This window comes from Stegostoma tigrinum, chromosome 17, assembly GCF_030684315.1.
Source record: "Stegostoma tigrinum isolate sSteTig4 chromosome 17, sSteTig4.hap1, whole genome shotgun sequence".
In the NCBI taxonomy this organism is placed as follows: Eukaryota; Metazoa; Chordata; class Chondrichthyes; order Orectolobiformes; family Stegostomatidae; genus Stegostoma; species Stegostoma tigrinum.
In genome coordinates, this window is record NC_081370.1 from 2,038,020 (window position 1) to 2,051,169 (window position 13,150).

Genomic DNA, 13,150 nt, shown 5'->3' on the forward strand with positions numbered 1-13,150 from the left:
ATAGTTACTTTATTCTCTTCACTATATTGTGAAGTTTGAAACTCAGTCCGTTCCTTGAGGTATGAATGGCAAATGGGGGAGGGGTTTTGTAAAATAAAGGAGCATTACCTCAATACTGTCCCACAGAACAGATTACCAGAAATTCAATGCAAATGAAAACCAACGTATATAAAGAGTCATTTGCAACTTGAAACATGAACTGTTTCTCTTTCTGCAGATGGACCGAGAATTTCTGGCAATTCCTGTGTTTAGTTTAGAATTTAACATCCACACCACTGTGTTTTTATTTCTATTACATTTTTAAGGATGAATTGAATCTTTTATGAAAACAAGAGTGTCCCATGGTGTAATGTTACACGAGCCTAGTAACAGGTCATCCAGCACAGGAGTCACAGTGAACAAGATTTGTACAAACAGCAGAATGCACGAGTTCACATTCCTGTTAGATACAAGAGGGGACAACATTGGAATAGTGCAAGTAAAGAAGGGCATGGACAAGCAAATGAACCAAGGGAGAGGTGAAGATAGGCAAGGTGTGGTCTTGATGATGGAGAGAAAATCAGAGAGAGAGAAAAAAAAGAGAGAATGAGAAATTGGATCACTAATAATGCAGTTTAGGATTTGGAAACATCACAAGGGGGTCTTCAATAATGGGAGCAGAGTAGGATTCCAATGGAGAGGAGTTGGGAGTACTTGGGATGGTTGATGCTTCGCCTAAGTTTGGGCAGTGGGAAAAACAATCTGCACCTGTTTTGCAAGTGTGGTGGAATGTAGTATTACTTGGAGAACAGGGTCCAGCAACTTTGTGGCAGGGCTCCAACAAATCAAACTTGAACTGCCTGTTGTCCCTTTTGGGCTAACAAGTACGACTTCTTGACGTGTTCTTGTCTAATCCACTGAAGGGATCATGGAGCAATGGAGCCTAGGAGTGCAAGCAGCAGCATGAGAGACTGGGAGAACTAGCCATGATGCCTAGCACTTGCAAGCAAGGAGAGAAGTGCATAACTTGGGAATCCCAGAGGAACTCCTCCAAAGACTGGCAAAAATAAGTTAACAAAGAATGAAGGGAAACAAGTTTCAGGAAGCAGTTGTTAGAGGATGTGTGTACTTCAGCAGTATTTTGTTTTAATCAACTAGTTCAAAGAATTTGGCTCAAAATTAAAAATACTCTTAACTCAAAATCATAAGGGTGTAACCTCAGGAAAATATTTCCCTCCTTTTTGGGAATCATTCATCTTGCACCATCTCCCATGGGCAAATAATAGTTAGACACAAATGGAGTATAAATGTGGGATCCCATTATTTCTCAGTTTTCCCTGACATTCTGTGTAAAGGTTGTTCACCTTACTGGAGTACAATTTTTATATTCTCAAAGTAGAGTGTAGAATTTGCGACGCATTTACTGTGAATAATACCGCTGATTATTTGGAAAAGGCACATTAGGTCTCAGTTCATGGGAGTTCAGACACCAACCATGCTGACATGTTAACTTCCACTTGCTGAGTAAAACAGGCTATTCTCTTTCTCCGAACCAGGTACATAACTCAAAATTCACCACCATCATTAAATGTAGCCTGAAAATGCAAACAAGTGAAAACTAAACCTGAATGCAATAAAACAAAGATTTGAGTTACTTGCAAAAACTTTTGCAACTACGTATCGCATGTTTTCATAGTTGGTTAGAATCTGAAGATATTATGATCAGAGTACATTGGAATATACAGACATAAATTGCCAAAATTATGAGTATACGTTCATTGATGTTAAAACAATTAATGATCATAATTAGATTAAAACGAAGAAACTTGGAGGAAATATTAATAATAAGGTGCACATGAAACTCCTAAGTAATTTCACCAAAGCTTTTCATATGCTCTAACTGCAGGTAACTAAACAAGGCATTCCCAGGCTTCCAAATGGAGCAAACAAAGTGAACAAACGCTGCATGTACTATAAACGGAAAAAGTAAGCCAATAAGAAGTCCCGTCAAAGTTGAGATATGCGAGTTATGAAATGGAACTTAAACAGAATAAATGGAATCAAAGACTAAAGCTAGATAGGTGAACTTGCAGTTCTTGAAATTCTCACGAAGTTTCTTTCATGACTGCAGGTTGTCATGTGAACATTGTTGCACAGCGGTTCTGAAAGAGTTAATGCTCAAATTGCATTAACCCGACATGATGATGTCACATAGTCTCTGGGAGGAGAATCAGGCAGTGTTGCATGAGACCCAAATAGAAAAACAAGTGTCATCTCTGGTGCATGACAGTCGTAAGTACTTATGCCTCATTACCACTTGTTCACAAGACAATTGTCTCTTCTTGTTAAGATTCATCAGCTGTCTATTACTATGATTAATCAGGCAAATCCTTAGACATAGAACATAGAACATAGAACATTACAGCACAGTACAGGCCCTTCGGCCCTCGATGTTGTGCTGACCTGTCATACTGATCTCAAGCCCATCTAACCTACACTATTCCATGTACGTCCATATGCTTATCCAATGTCGACTTAAATGTACCTAAAGTTGGCGAACCTACTACCGTTGCAGGCAAAGCGTTCCATTCCCTTACTACTCTCTGAGTAAAGAAACTACCTCTGACATCTGTCCTATATCTTTCACCCATCAATTTAAAGCTATGCCTCCTCGTGCTCGCCGTCACCATCCTAGGAAAAAGGCTCTCCCTATCCACCGTATCTAACCCTCTGATTATTTTATATGTTTCAATTAAGTCACCTCTCAACCTTCTTCTCTCTAATGAAAACAGCCTCAAGTCCCTCAGCCTTTCCTCGTAAGACCTTCCCTCCATACCAGGCAACATCCTAGTAAATCTCCTCTGCACCCTTTCCAAAGCTTCCACATCCTTCTTATAATGCGGTGACCAGAACTGTACACAATATAGTATACAAACAAGCATTTAGGGCTCTTGTACAATGGTAATGTCCCTACCTTTGGGCCAGGAGGCATGAGTTCAAGTCCCACCTGGTCCAGAGATGTGTTTGAACATATTTGAAAAAGCTGATTAAAAATTTTAGAAGGGACAACTGAATGTAACAATATACTTCAAGCACTCAGAATATGATTACACTGGTCATGATTCCAATTTCAGCTCTCGGTTTTCAAACTATAATGTTGCATGGGTTCTAAACAACACTATCAGAAACAAAATATCACCAATCAACAGCAAAACACATTGATTCCTTTTTTAAAAAAACATGCTTCCATTTCTTGCTTTCTGTCTATTCTGACACATTTTGGTCTACAAGATCAATTCTCAACATTTTAGCTCTTGTTACAATGTTCTCCACTTCATTTTGGTGCATGCCAATCTCAACTACCTCACTTCTCTCACAACAGTAACAAAATGGCTATCAAGAGTAAATGTTACAAACATTACACCCAGCATCTGCATTCTGACATGACCTCTCATTGCACTTCTACCCTCAGTGCTGTCCCCATCATTCCAGTGATCCCAATATGCAGTGTGGGAGTTACTGCAGATTAATTAAGAGTTTCCAAAATTGCCCTGAAGAAAACCGTGTAATCAGCAGGCAGAATGCACTAAATGCTATCCAGTTTCATTTGTTTCTCAGATTTTCTGACTCAAGCTAAAATAAAACTTCAACAAACTTAAATATAGTGTGTGCTGCTTAAAATCCATTAAATTGCTTCTGCTCTGCACCTGACTTAAATTGACCGAATTTAGACTGAGGGCTTAACACATCAGGTTGTTCAGAAAGGTGATTTTGCCACTCAAACCCAATGAAGAAGTGTAATTTAAAAGCTGGAAGAATTTCTGGGTTTCACACTGCAAAGGGCAAAAGCCAACTAATGGTCCACAGGAGTGTTTACATGGAAAATATCGTTAAACATTCTTTTAAGCAAAAAGATAGCCTCCAACCAAAGTTACTTATAACTTTACTACTGCATTCTTTTTTTGCTTTCCATTTCACTGGTCAAGCCTTGAGTCCATTCATTTGGGTGCAATGATTCTATGAATTAGTCTATCCAAGTGGCATACAGGTAACAGGCTGGGTTAAATTTGCTCAGAACAAAACACTACTTTCATTATTTGTCATCATGGAAGGGGCCCTCTGTGAATAATGTAGATTGCCACATTACATAGTGACCCCAACATGTATGACACCAAATAAATAGACAACACTGAGGAAGGATCTAAAGTTCTGAGGAAGGTCTCCAGATCCGAAACTCTTTTTTCCTTCACAGACGCTGCCAGACCTGCCCAGCTTTTCCAGCAACTGTGTTTGTGTTCCTATTTTACAGCATTCGTAGTTCTTTCGGTCTTTATTTATCACAGAGCTCTGTTCAATGAAAATCCATGGAGATAATAGGGAAGACAGACAATTGGAGCATAGATGATTGCAGTTGCTCTGTAATTACAGCCAACTGCCGAGAGATGCTCCCTTTATACTTGGTTTTTCCAGTTCTTTCTCGAACTTAATGTGTTGTACAATCTGTCAAAGACCACTTCAGGTGCCAGAGAGAAAAAAGGAACACAATCATTAGCAGCTAGAATATGATGGATAAAATACGATTTTTGGCTCTCTTTTGGATTTGGTGCTAGTTATTCCCAGCTGATGGTTATATCACAAGCTTTATTGCATGAATAGATCAGGGTCGTCATCCTGATTTCCCTGAAACCGATTTCCCCTAAATCTTGAACCGTTGAAGTACATTCATTAAAATGTATTCTTTTTTTAAAACATGAGTCTTGAAAATGGTGAACACATGTCCAAGAAAAAAAAACTGAGTGAACATAACAATTATGTGAACACTGCTGTCAATAACAACAGAATTGATGGTACTCCAGCTTTTCCACTTCAAGGTTTTCAACCAATTAGCACGGTGAATCAATAACAGAAAACACATGGTTCTGTGCACTACACAGCACAGATGATTTATGTTTTTAATGTAACATATGCTTTAGGATACCGAAAGGGGAAGAAACAGGGGGAGTACAAATACACAGCCAGTGCCAAGAGATGCACCACATTACTAAAAAGCTAAAAGCAGAGGATGATAAAACCCAGTTTTAATGATAAGCCAACAGTAAAGAGCACTTCAACGGGAAAAAAAAGCAACATTATTTTTCTGGTGAATTGTGCGATGACAGACAATTAGCAGATATTATACCAACTCTATAGGCACACACCCCCACACAATTAAATCACAACAGTGTTACACAAGCTTCCTGGGGCCATCAGGAGTTGAAGCCAGTGAAACTTTACATTAATTTGAACTTTCAAGCTAAATTCTTGGGTATTTAATCAGATATTAGATTGCATGTAGCAAAGCAGAATTCAATATAAGTCGCAAAACAATTGATCAAAATAAAATGGACTGTCAGATATAGCAGTCTAATCTTAAGAATGCCTAGGAACTGAATTTCTTTGTAAAGTGTGAAAGAGCAATGAAACATGGTTACATGCACAATATATAATGACATTTCATTCAGATATCCAAGACTTTCCAATCCTCACACATTTAAGGCCAGCTTCTCTCTCAATTTCACCATTGCCGACAAGCCTTAAAATCGATTACATCTGATTTTCAACTCCCCAGTTACTTCTGCCACTTCTATAGGTTTCCTGAAAACACAGCTCTATAATAAAGTTTTTTGTCATCTCCTTGAAATCCAACCCCACCCTTGTAAAAGACTTGACAACCATCACTTTGTTTCCTCCCTAGTCACTTGGCTTTTCTTATACATTGAAGACCTGATTAGAGTCCAAGTTGTATCAGAGATAGTGGGAACTGCAGATGCTAGAGAATCCAAGATAACAAAGTGTGAAGCTGGATGAACACAGCAGGCCAAGTAGCATCTCAGGAGCACAAAAGCTGACGTTTCGGGCCTAGCTGCTTGGCCTGTTGTGCTCATCCAGCTTCACACTTTGTTATCTTAGAATCCAAGTTGTGTTTTGTTCAAAGTTAAAGAAAAATCCAGGGACTTCAAGAGCATCACTAGTATGTGGCAACAGGTATATACTTCAGTCCTTGATTCTACAAGCCTAGCTATTGAACTGAAATCAAAAATCATGGAGGGGTCAGTGCAGGTGGAGAAGAGAGTGGCACTGAACGAAGATTGGGAAAATGACCTCTATTTGCAGTAGAAGAGGGAGCTAAACGCATCCCAGACATTAAACAACATTGCCAGGACAGGTGCAAAAGTGTATATCCCAAAGATGTCTAGGCCCTGCACCACTTCTTAACCCTTCTGTAAAAAGTTCCAGAAGGCAATGAAGCGACAATTGGCTCAACAATTTTCCTGATTGCAGCTCGAAGTTTGTGTGGTCTGCTGATGAAGGAACCCCACTATTAGCTGATTCACAGTTTGCATCCATTACAATTATACATCTATCTGCTCTGATAAACCCAAACACCATGTACCTACAGACAAAGCACGTGAAAAATTACACAATTTTGTACCTCCAAGCTAGAAATAATCACAAGTCCAATACACACACAAATAACTGGATGACTTTAATATCTGGGCCAGATGTATTATTTGCTCTATAATAAAAGTGACCTGAGAGAGCTATATTTTCCTCAGAAAAATTACAGCCACAGGAAAATGACATAAAACGAGAAAAGACAGCCAAAAACAAAATCGATATTTTTGGAAGAACAAAGTGTCCTAAAAGACTGCATAACAGCACAATGTTTCCAGCTTGCCACTGTGCAGTATCACCAAGGCAAACATGTATAAGATCAAAAAGCACTAAAATAGGATGAGAAACAAGAAGGAATAAAAATTACTTCTTTGCACATCTCAACATATGACTGCTCCCATGTGCACGTCTTCATTGCTAGAAACTAATCACATCTTTCTCATATGCTTATGGGATACTGAATAAATGAGGCAACAAAGTGCTGGTACTCCCTGAGCTGATCATTTCCTTTTGGGAATAAGGCCTCAGTCCCAGCAGTCCAGACACAGGACTTTTTAACAATTCACTCACAGAATGAGAGGCTCATTGACTACATCAGCCCTTATTGCCCATCCCTCTTTGCCCTTCAAGAAAATAGCACCAAACTGCCTTCTTGAACTAAGGCAGATACACACCTCCCCCGACAACCACACCCTTTCGGAAGAAAGTTCCAGAATTTTCACTCAGTGAGATCAAAAATATAGCTTCAAGGTAGAATGTTGTCAGGAATAAAAGTGAGGTCTCAGAACCCTGGTTGAGTTGGTGCAGTGCACCCTGTAGATATTGCTGCCATGATGCATTGATGGTGGTGAAGGGAGTGAATGCTAAAGGAGGTTGATGGGGTGCCAATACAGAAAGGCTGCTTTGTCCTGGAAGGTGTCAAGCTTCCAGAGTGCTGTTGGAGCTGCACTTAGCCAGCCAGTGCGAACCATTTTATCACACTCCTGATTTGTGCCTTGCAGATGGTGGGCAAGTTCTGTTTTGTTAGAGCTCACTGAAGCCACGCTCCGTCAAAACCTGTCTTCACGTCAAGGGCAGTCACTCTCACCTCACTTTTGGAACTTGGCCCATGCTTAAGCCAATAATGAACAAGGCCAGGAGCTGAGTGGCCCTGGCAGAACACAAAACTAAGGTTCAGTGAACAGGTTATTATTGAGCAAGTTATGCTTCACAGAACTGTCGACATCGTCCATCAACTTGCTGATGGCAGACAGGTGGAGTGGTAATTGGCCAGGATGGATCTGTCTTCCTTTTTGTGGAAGAGAAAAACCTAGGCAATTTTTCACATTGCTGGGTAGAGGCTGTAACTACACTGGGAGCAGCTTGGCTGGGGCACAGCTAGTGCTGCAGCACATGTCTTCAGCACTATTGCCAAAATGCTGTCATGCCACAAAGCCTTTGCAGTATCAAGTGCCTCCAACCTTTCTTATTATCACGTGAACTGAATAGAGTTGGCTCAAAGCTGGCATCCGAGATAGTAGGAAACTCAGCGGGTGGCTGCAATGAATCATCCACTTGGCACTTCTGACTGAAGATGCTTGCAAATGCTTTGGGCTTGTCTTTTGCACTGTTGTGCTGAAACTCCCCATTGTTGAGGGTGGGGATATTTGGAGAATCTCCTCTTCGAGTGTTTCGTCTAATTGTCCACGACAGTTCAAGACTGGATGTGGCAAGAATGCAGAGCTTAGATCTAATTTATTGGTTGTGGGATCGCTCAGCTCTTTTGAACGCTTACTCTGCTGACATGCATGTGGTCCTGTATTGTAACTTCACGAGGTTGACACCTCATTTTTAGGTACGCTTGGTGTTCTCCAACATTCCACCCTGCTTCACTGAATCAGGGCTGATCAGTGGCTTGGTGTTTAAAAAGTGGAAGATAACTTCTAACTCCAAATCTATTAATCAGATGTAAATGACACCATTTTTTTGGGGTGGGATTGTCCTGCTGCTTGCTCCTCATAGATGACTAGTCTGAGTTTCTAGGCCTGTTTGAAATCTGTCATACTCAACACACTGGTAGTACAGAGAATCTGAAATGTCATCTATTGAGGCAACCTATTTGATTGAGCCAATGATAAACACATAAATTGTTCTGTTCTGCTCATTATTTTTGGGATTCAAGGATAAATTCTAGAAAATGTAAATCCAAGAGGTTAAGTGGAACAGGTGAGCAAATTGTACATAGTGTTTGTTTGAGATGAGCTTAACTAGCTAAATGGTTGTGGCTACTTTCTGGCACTCTGGGGAAAAAAACTAAATTGTCTACAATTTCACTAAGTCATTTGATACGGGCAGCACAGTTTGGGCCAGCATCTATTGTCCAGTCAAGTTGATCTTGAGAAGGTGGTGATGAGCTGATTTTTTGAACCACTGCAATCCATTTGACGTGAGCAGACACCAAATACCATTAGGGACCGAGTTCTTGGCAACACAATATCCAGTGCCATCAGCTGTTTCTTCTTGGAATGAGTCAGATTGGTTGAAGATTTTGTAATGCTGGGGACATCAGCAGGAGGTGGAGACAGATCATCCATTCAGCATTTTCAGCTGAAGTTGGCTACAAATGTCTTAGCTTAATTTTTTGCACTGGGCTCCCTAACCATTGAGGATTGGGATACCCATGGAACATACTCCTACTGTTATTTATTTAATTGTCCATCACCATTTGATGCTGGATGCGGCAGTGTTGGAAAACCTGGATGTAGTGTAGGGACTGGTGTAGTTCAAATATCACTGGATCAGTAACGAGAATCTGGAGATCTGAATTCAGTAAAACTCTGGAATTAAAAACGTGGCCCAATTGTGACTATTTCACCACTGTCAGTTATCTTAAAGAAAACCATCTGGTTAGCTGATGTCCTTTGCTTCAGGTAAAGGAATCTGCCAGCCTTACCTGTACTGCTCTTCATGTGACTCTGGGCCCAAAGCAATGTGGTTGACTCTTAAATGCCCTCTGGGCAGTTATGGATGGGAAATATATGCTAGCCTAGCCAGTGACACCCATAATCTGATGAATTTTTAAAAACGTATAATATTTGTTGCTTTGGCTGTGGGATTGCTTAACTCTACCATTGCTGCTTACATGGTTTGACATACAAAATTCATGCACGGCATCTTCATCTGATTGATATTTTATTTTTAGTAACCCGGTGCAGCTCTTGACGTGCTGTCCTGTACTATTCATTGAACCATGACTTATCCCCTAGCTTGCTGATGTTAGAGTCGGGGATAATCTCAAGGCAGAGATCGATAAATTCTTGATCTCACAAGGAATCAAGGGCTACGGGGAGAGTGCAGGCAAGTGGAGTTGAAATGCCCATCAGCCATGATTAAATGGCAGAGTGGACCTGACGGGCCAAATGGCCTTACTTTCACTCCTATGTCTTATGGTCTTATAAATCCAGGTTCGGGAGGTCACAGACTGTGGTAGAAGGCAATTCTGATGTCACAAACGCCCACAGCATCTCACTGGTACGCAGTTTGAAATCTATCCCAGTTCACATCCAGGCACTCTTTTTCTTATTAACTACAAGATGCTGCAACAGTTCAAATAAATGGACCACAAAGTATTCACTGCATGCCCCTACACATTGATTTTAAAATCAATAAAATTATTTATTCACCCAATAAGCTGCCAGTGTATGGTAGAACTTATAACAAACACAGAGAATGCTGCAGAAACTCAGTCGGTCTGGCAGCATCTGTGGAGAGGGAAACAGAATTGAAATGTGTTTTGAGTCAGTTTCTGAGGAGTCGTACCAGACTTGAAACATTGATACTGCTAAACCTGCTAAGCTTCTCCAGCATTCACAAAGTTTGTTTCAGATTTCCAGCATGGGCTGTATCTTGCCGTATAGAACTTGTAAGATGCGAGATGGCCACAAAGTCTTCAAGGACTAAAAACAAATATCCCTGACTTGTACAGAGCCTTTCAAAGCTCTCAAGTTGCAACCCATTGACATTATCCCATAACAAAGTGACCAGTACTGTACACAGGACCCTAAATGTGGTCTCATTAATATCGTGCATAACCAAGCATAACCTCCTTACTCTTACATTCAATTCCACGAGCAAAACAGAAGACATTCTGTTCACTACCCTGATTATTCGCTGTACCTGCATACTAACCCTCTGCAATTCATGCACCCGGACATCCAGATCTCCCTGCATCTCAGGGCATTGTAACCTCTCACCATTTAGATAATATGTTCTTCTTTTGCAAAGGAGATAGAAACTGTGCCCTGTACACAAAATGTGGCCTAGTCAACACTAGTACAATTTGTACTTTGTAGGTTACGTGGAACAGTCCATCTTCCGCACCTACACAGGCCCCAAACCCCACCTCTTCCTCCGGTACATTGATGACTGTATCGGCGCCGCCTCTTGCTCCCCAGAGGAGCTCGAACAGTTCATCCACTTCACCAACACCTTCCACCCCAACCTTCAGTTCACCTGGGCCATCTCCAGCACATCCCTCACCTTCCTGGACCCCTCAGTCTCCATCTCAGGCAACCAGCTTGTAACTGATGTCCATTTCAAGCCCACCGACTCCCACAGCTACCTAGAATACACCTCCTCCCACCCACCCTCCTGCAAAAACTCCATCCCCTATTCCCAATTCCTCCGCCTCCGCCGCATCTGCTCCCACGATAAGACATTCCACTCCCGCACATCCCAGATGTCCAAGTTCTTTAAGGACCGCAACTTCCCCCCCACGGTGATTGAGAACGCCCTTGACCGCGTCTCCCGCATTTCCCGCGACACATCCCTCACACCCCGCCCCCGCCACAACCGCCCCAAGAGGATCCCCCTCGTTCTCACACACCACCCTACCAACCTCCGGATACAACGCATTATCCTCCGACACTTCCGCCATTTACAATCCGACCCCACCACCCAAGACATTTTTCCATCCCCACCCCTGTCTGCTTTCCGGAGAGACCACTCTCTCCGTGACTCCCTTGTTCGCTCCACACTGCCCTCCAACCCCACCACACCCGGCACCTTCCCCTGCAACCGCAGGAAATGCTACACTTGTCCCCACACCTCCTCCCTCACCCCCATCCCAGGCCCCAAGATGACATTCCACATTAAGCAGAGGTTCACCTGCACATCTGCCAATGTGGTATACTGCATCCACTGTACCCGGTGCGGCTTTCTCTACATTGGGGAAACCAAGCGGAGGCTTGGGGACCGCTTTGCAGAACACCTCCGCTCAGTTCGCAACAAACAACTGCACCTCCCAGTCGCAAACCATTTCCACTCCCCCTCCCATTCTCTTGATGACATGTCCATCATGGGCCTCCTGCACTGCCACAATGATGCCACCCGAAGGTTGCAGGAACAGCAACTCATATTCCGCCTGGGAACCCTGCAGCCATATGGTATCAATGTGGACTTCACCAGTTTCAAAATCTCCCCTTCCCCCACTGCATCCCTAAACCAGCCCAGTTCATCCCCTCCCCCCACTGCACCACACAACCAGCCCAGCTCTTCCCCCCCACCCACTGCATCCCAAAACCAGTCCAACCTGTCTCTGCCTCCCTAACCGGTTCTTCCTCTCACCCATCCCTTCCTCCCACCCCCAGCCGCACCCCCAGCTACCTACTAACCTCATCCCACCTCCTTGACCTGTCCGTCTTCCCTGGACTGACCTATCCCCTCCCTACCTCCCCACCTACACCCTCTCCACCTATCTTCTTTGCTCTCCATCTTCGGTCCGCCTCCCCCTCTCTCCCTATTTATTCCAGTTCCCTCCCCCCATCCCCCTCTCTGATGAAGGGTCTAGGCCCGAAACGTCAGCTTTTGTGCTCCTGAGATGCTGCTTGGCCTGCTGTGTTCATCCAGCCTCACATTTTATTATCTTGGAATCTCCAGCATCTGCAGTTCCCATTATCTCTGATACAATTTAATGAAAATTGCTTTACCCATTACCTCCAATCAAAAAGCTAACAAACTATTTGGCTCCCTAATTCCTTGCTGTATCTACGCTAACTTTGTGATTCATGTACAAGGACATATAAATCTCTTCATTAGCAAAAGTTAACTGACCAATTTCCTGCTCTCACTTGCAAAACAAAAATCTTTTTTCTTACATTAAAGATAACATGGCCACTCACATGGTTTTTGTCCATCATTAAACTTGTTAAAATTCCTCTGCAACCTCTTAGTGTAGTCCTCACCATTTACTTTTCTACCCAAGTTCACATTGTCAGCCAATATGGATGCATACACAGTTTTGTCACCTAAATCATGAATATAAATGATAAATGGCAAAGGCCCAAATGCTGATAGTTGTGGTATTCTTCTATTTATTACTTACATGCTGAAAATCTCCTATTAATCCCAATGTTTTCTGAAAATTCCAATCCATAATACTATCATTTTCCATCCTGTGAATTTCAATTTCGAGTAATAACCAATTAAGTATTTGAAAGGAAAGCCTGAAAAGATTGATCAAAAGAGGAGGCCAGGACTGGCAAATGAAATTAGAAAAAATTAGAAAATTAGAGAAACAGAAATTGCACAAATCCGGTGATGTTAATGGCATCCCTCTGAAATTACGCCCACCCAATTTTGCCTGCAAGACATTGCAACTGTGTGCTGATTTGAAGTGCCACAGAACTGCCAAATCTGATCACAATGTCCAAGTCCTTCTATAATTCTTTAACTGTTTTTTCAGACTCTGCACCTCGCT

The 13,150-nt window shown here is 42.2% G+C and overlaps 1 protein-coding gene across 5 annotated transcripts in view; it reads right to left on the reverse strand.

Annotated features, from left to right (window-relative positions):
* Positions 1-13,150, reverse strand: part of LOC125459423 (activating molecule in BECN1-regulated autophagy protein 1-like) — a 331,981-nt gene that overhangs the window by 202,951 nt on the left and 115,880 nt on the right. The gene's annotated exons all lie outside the window — the stretch shown is intronic.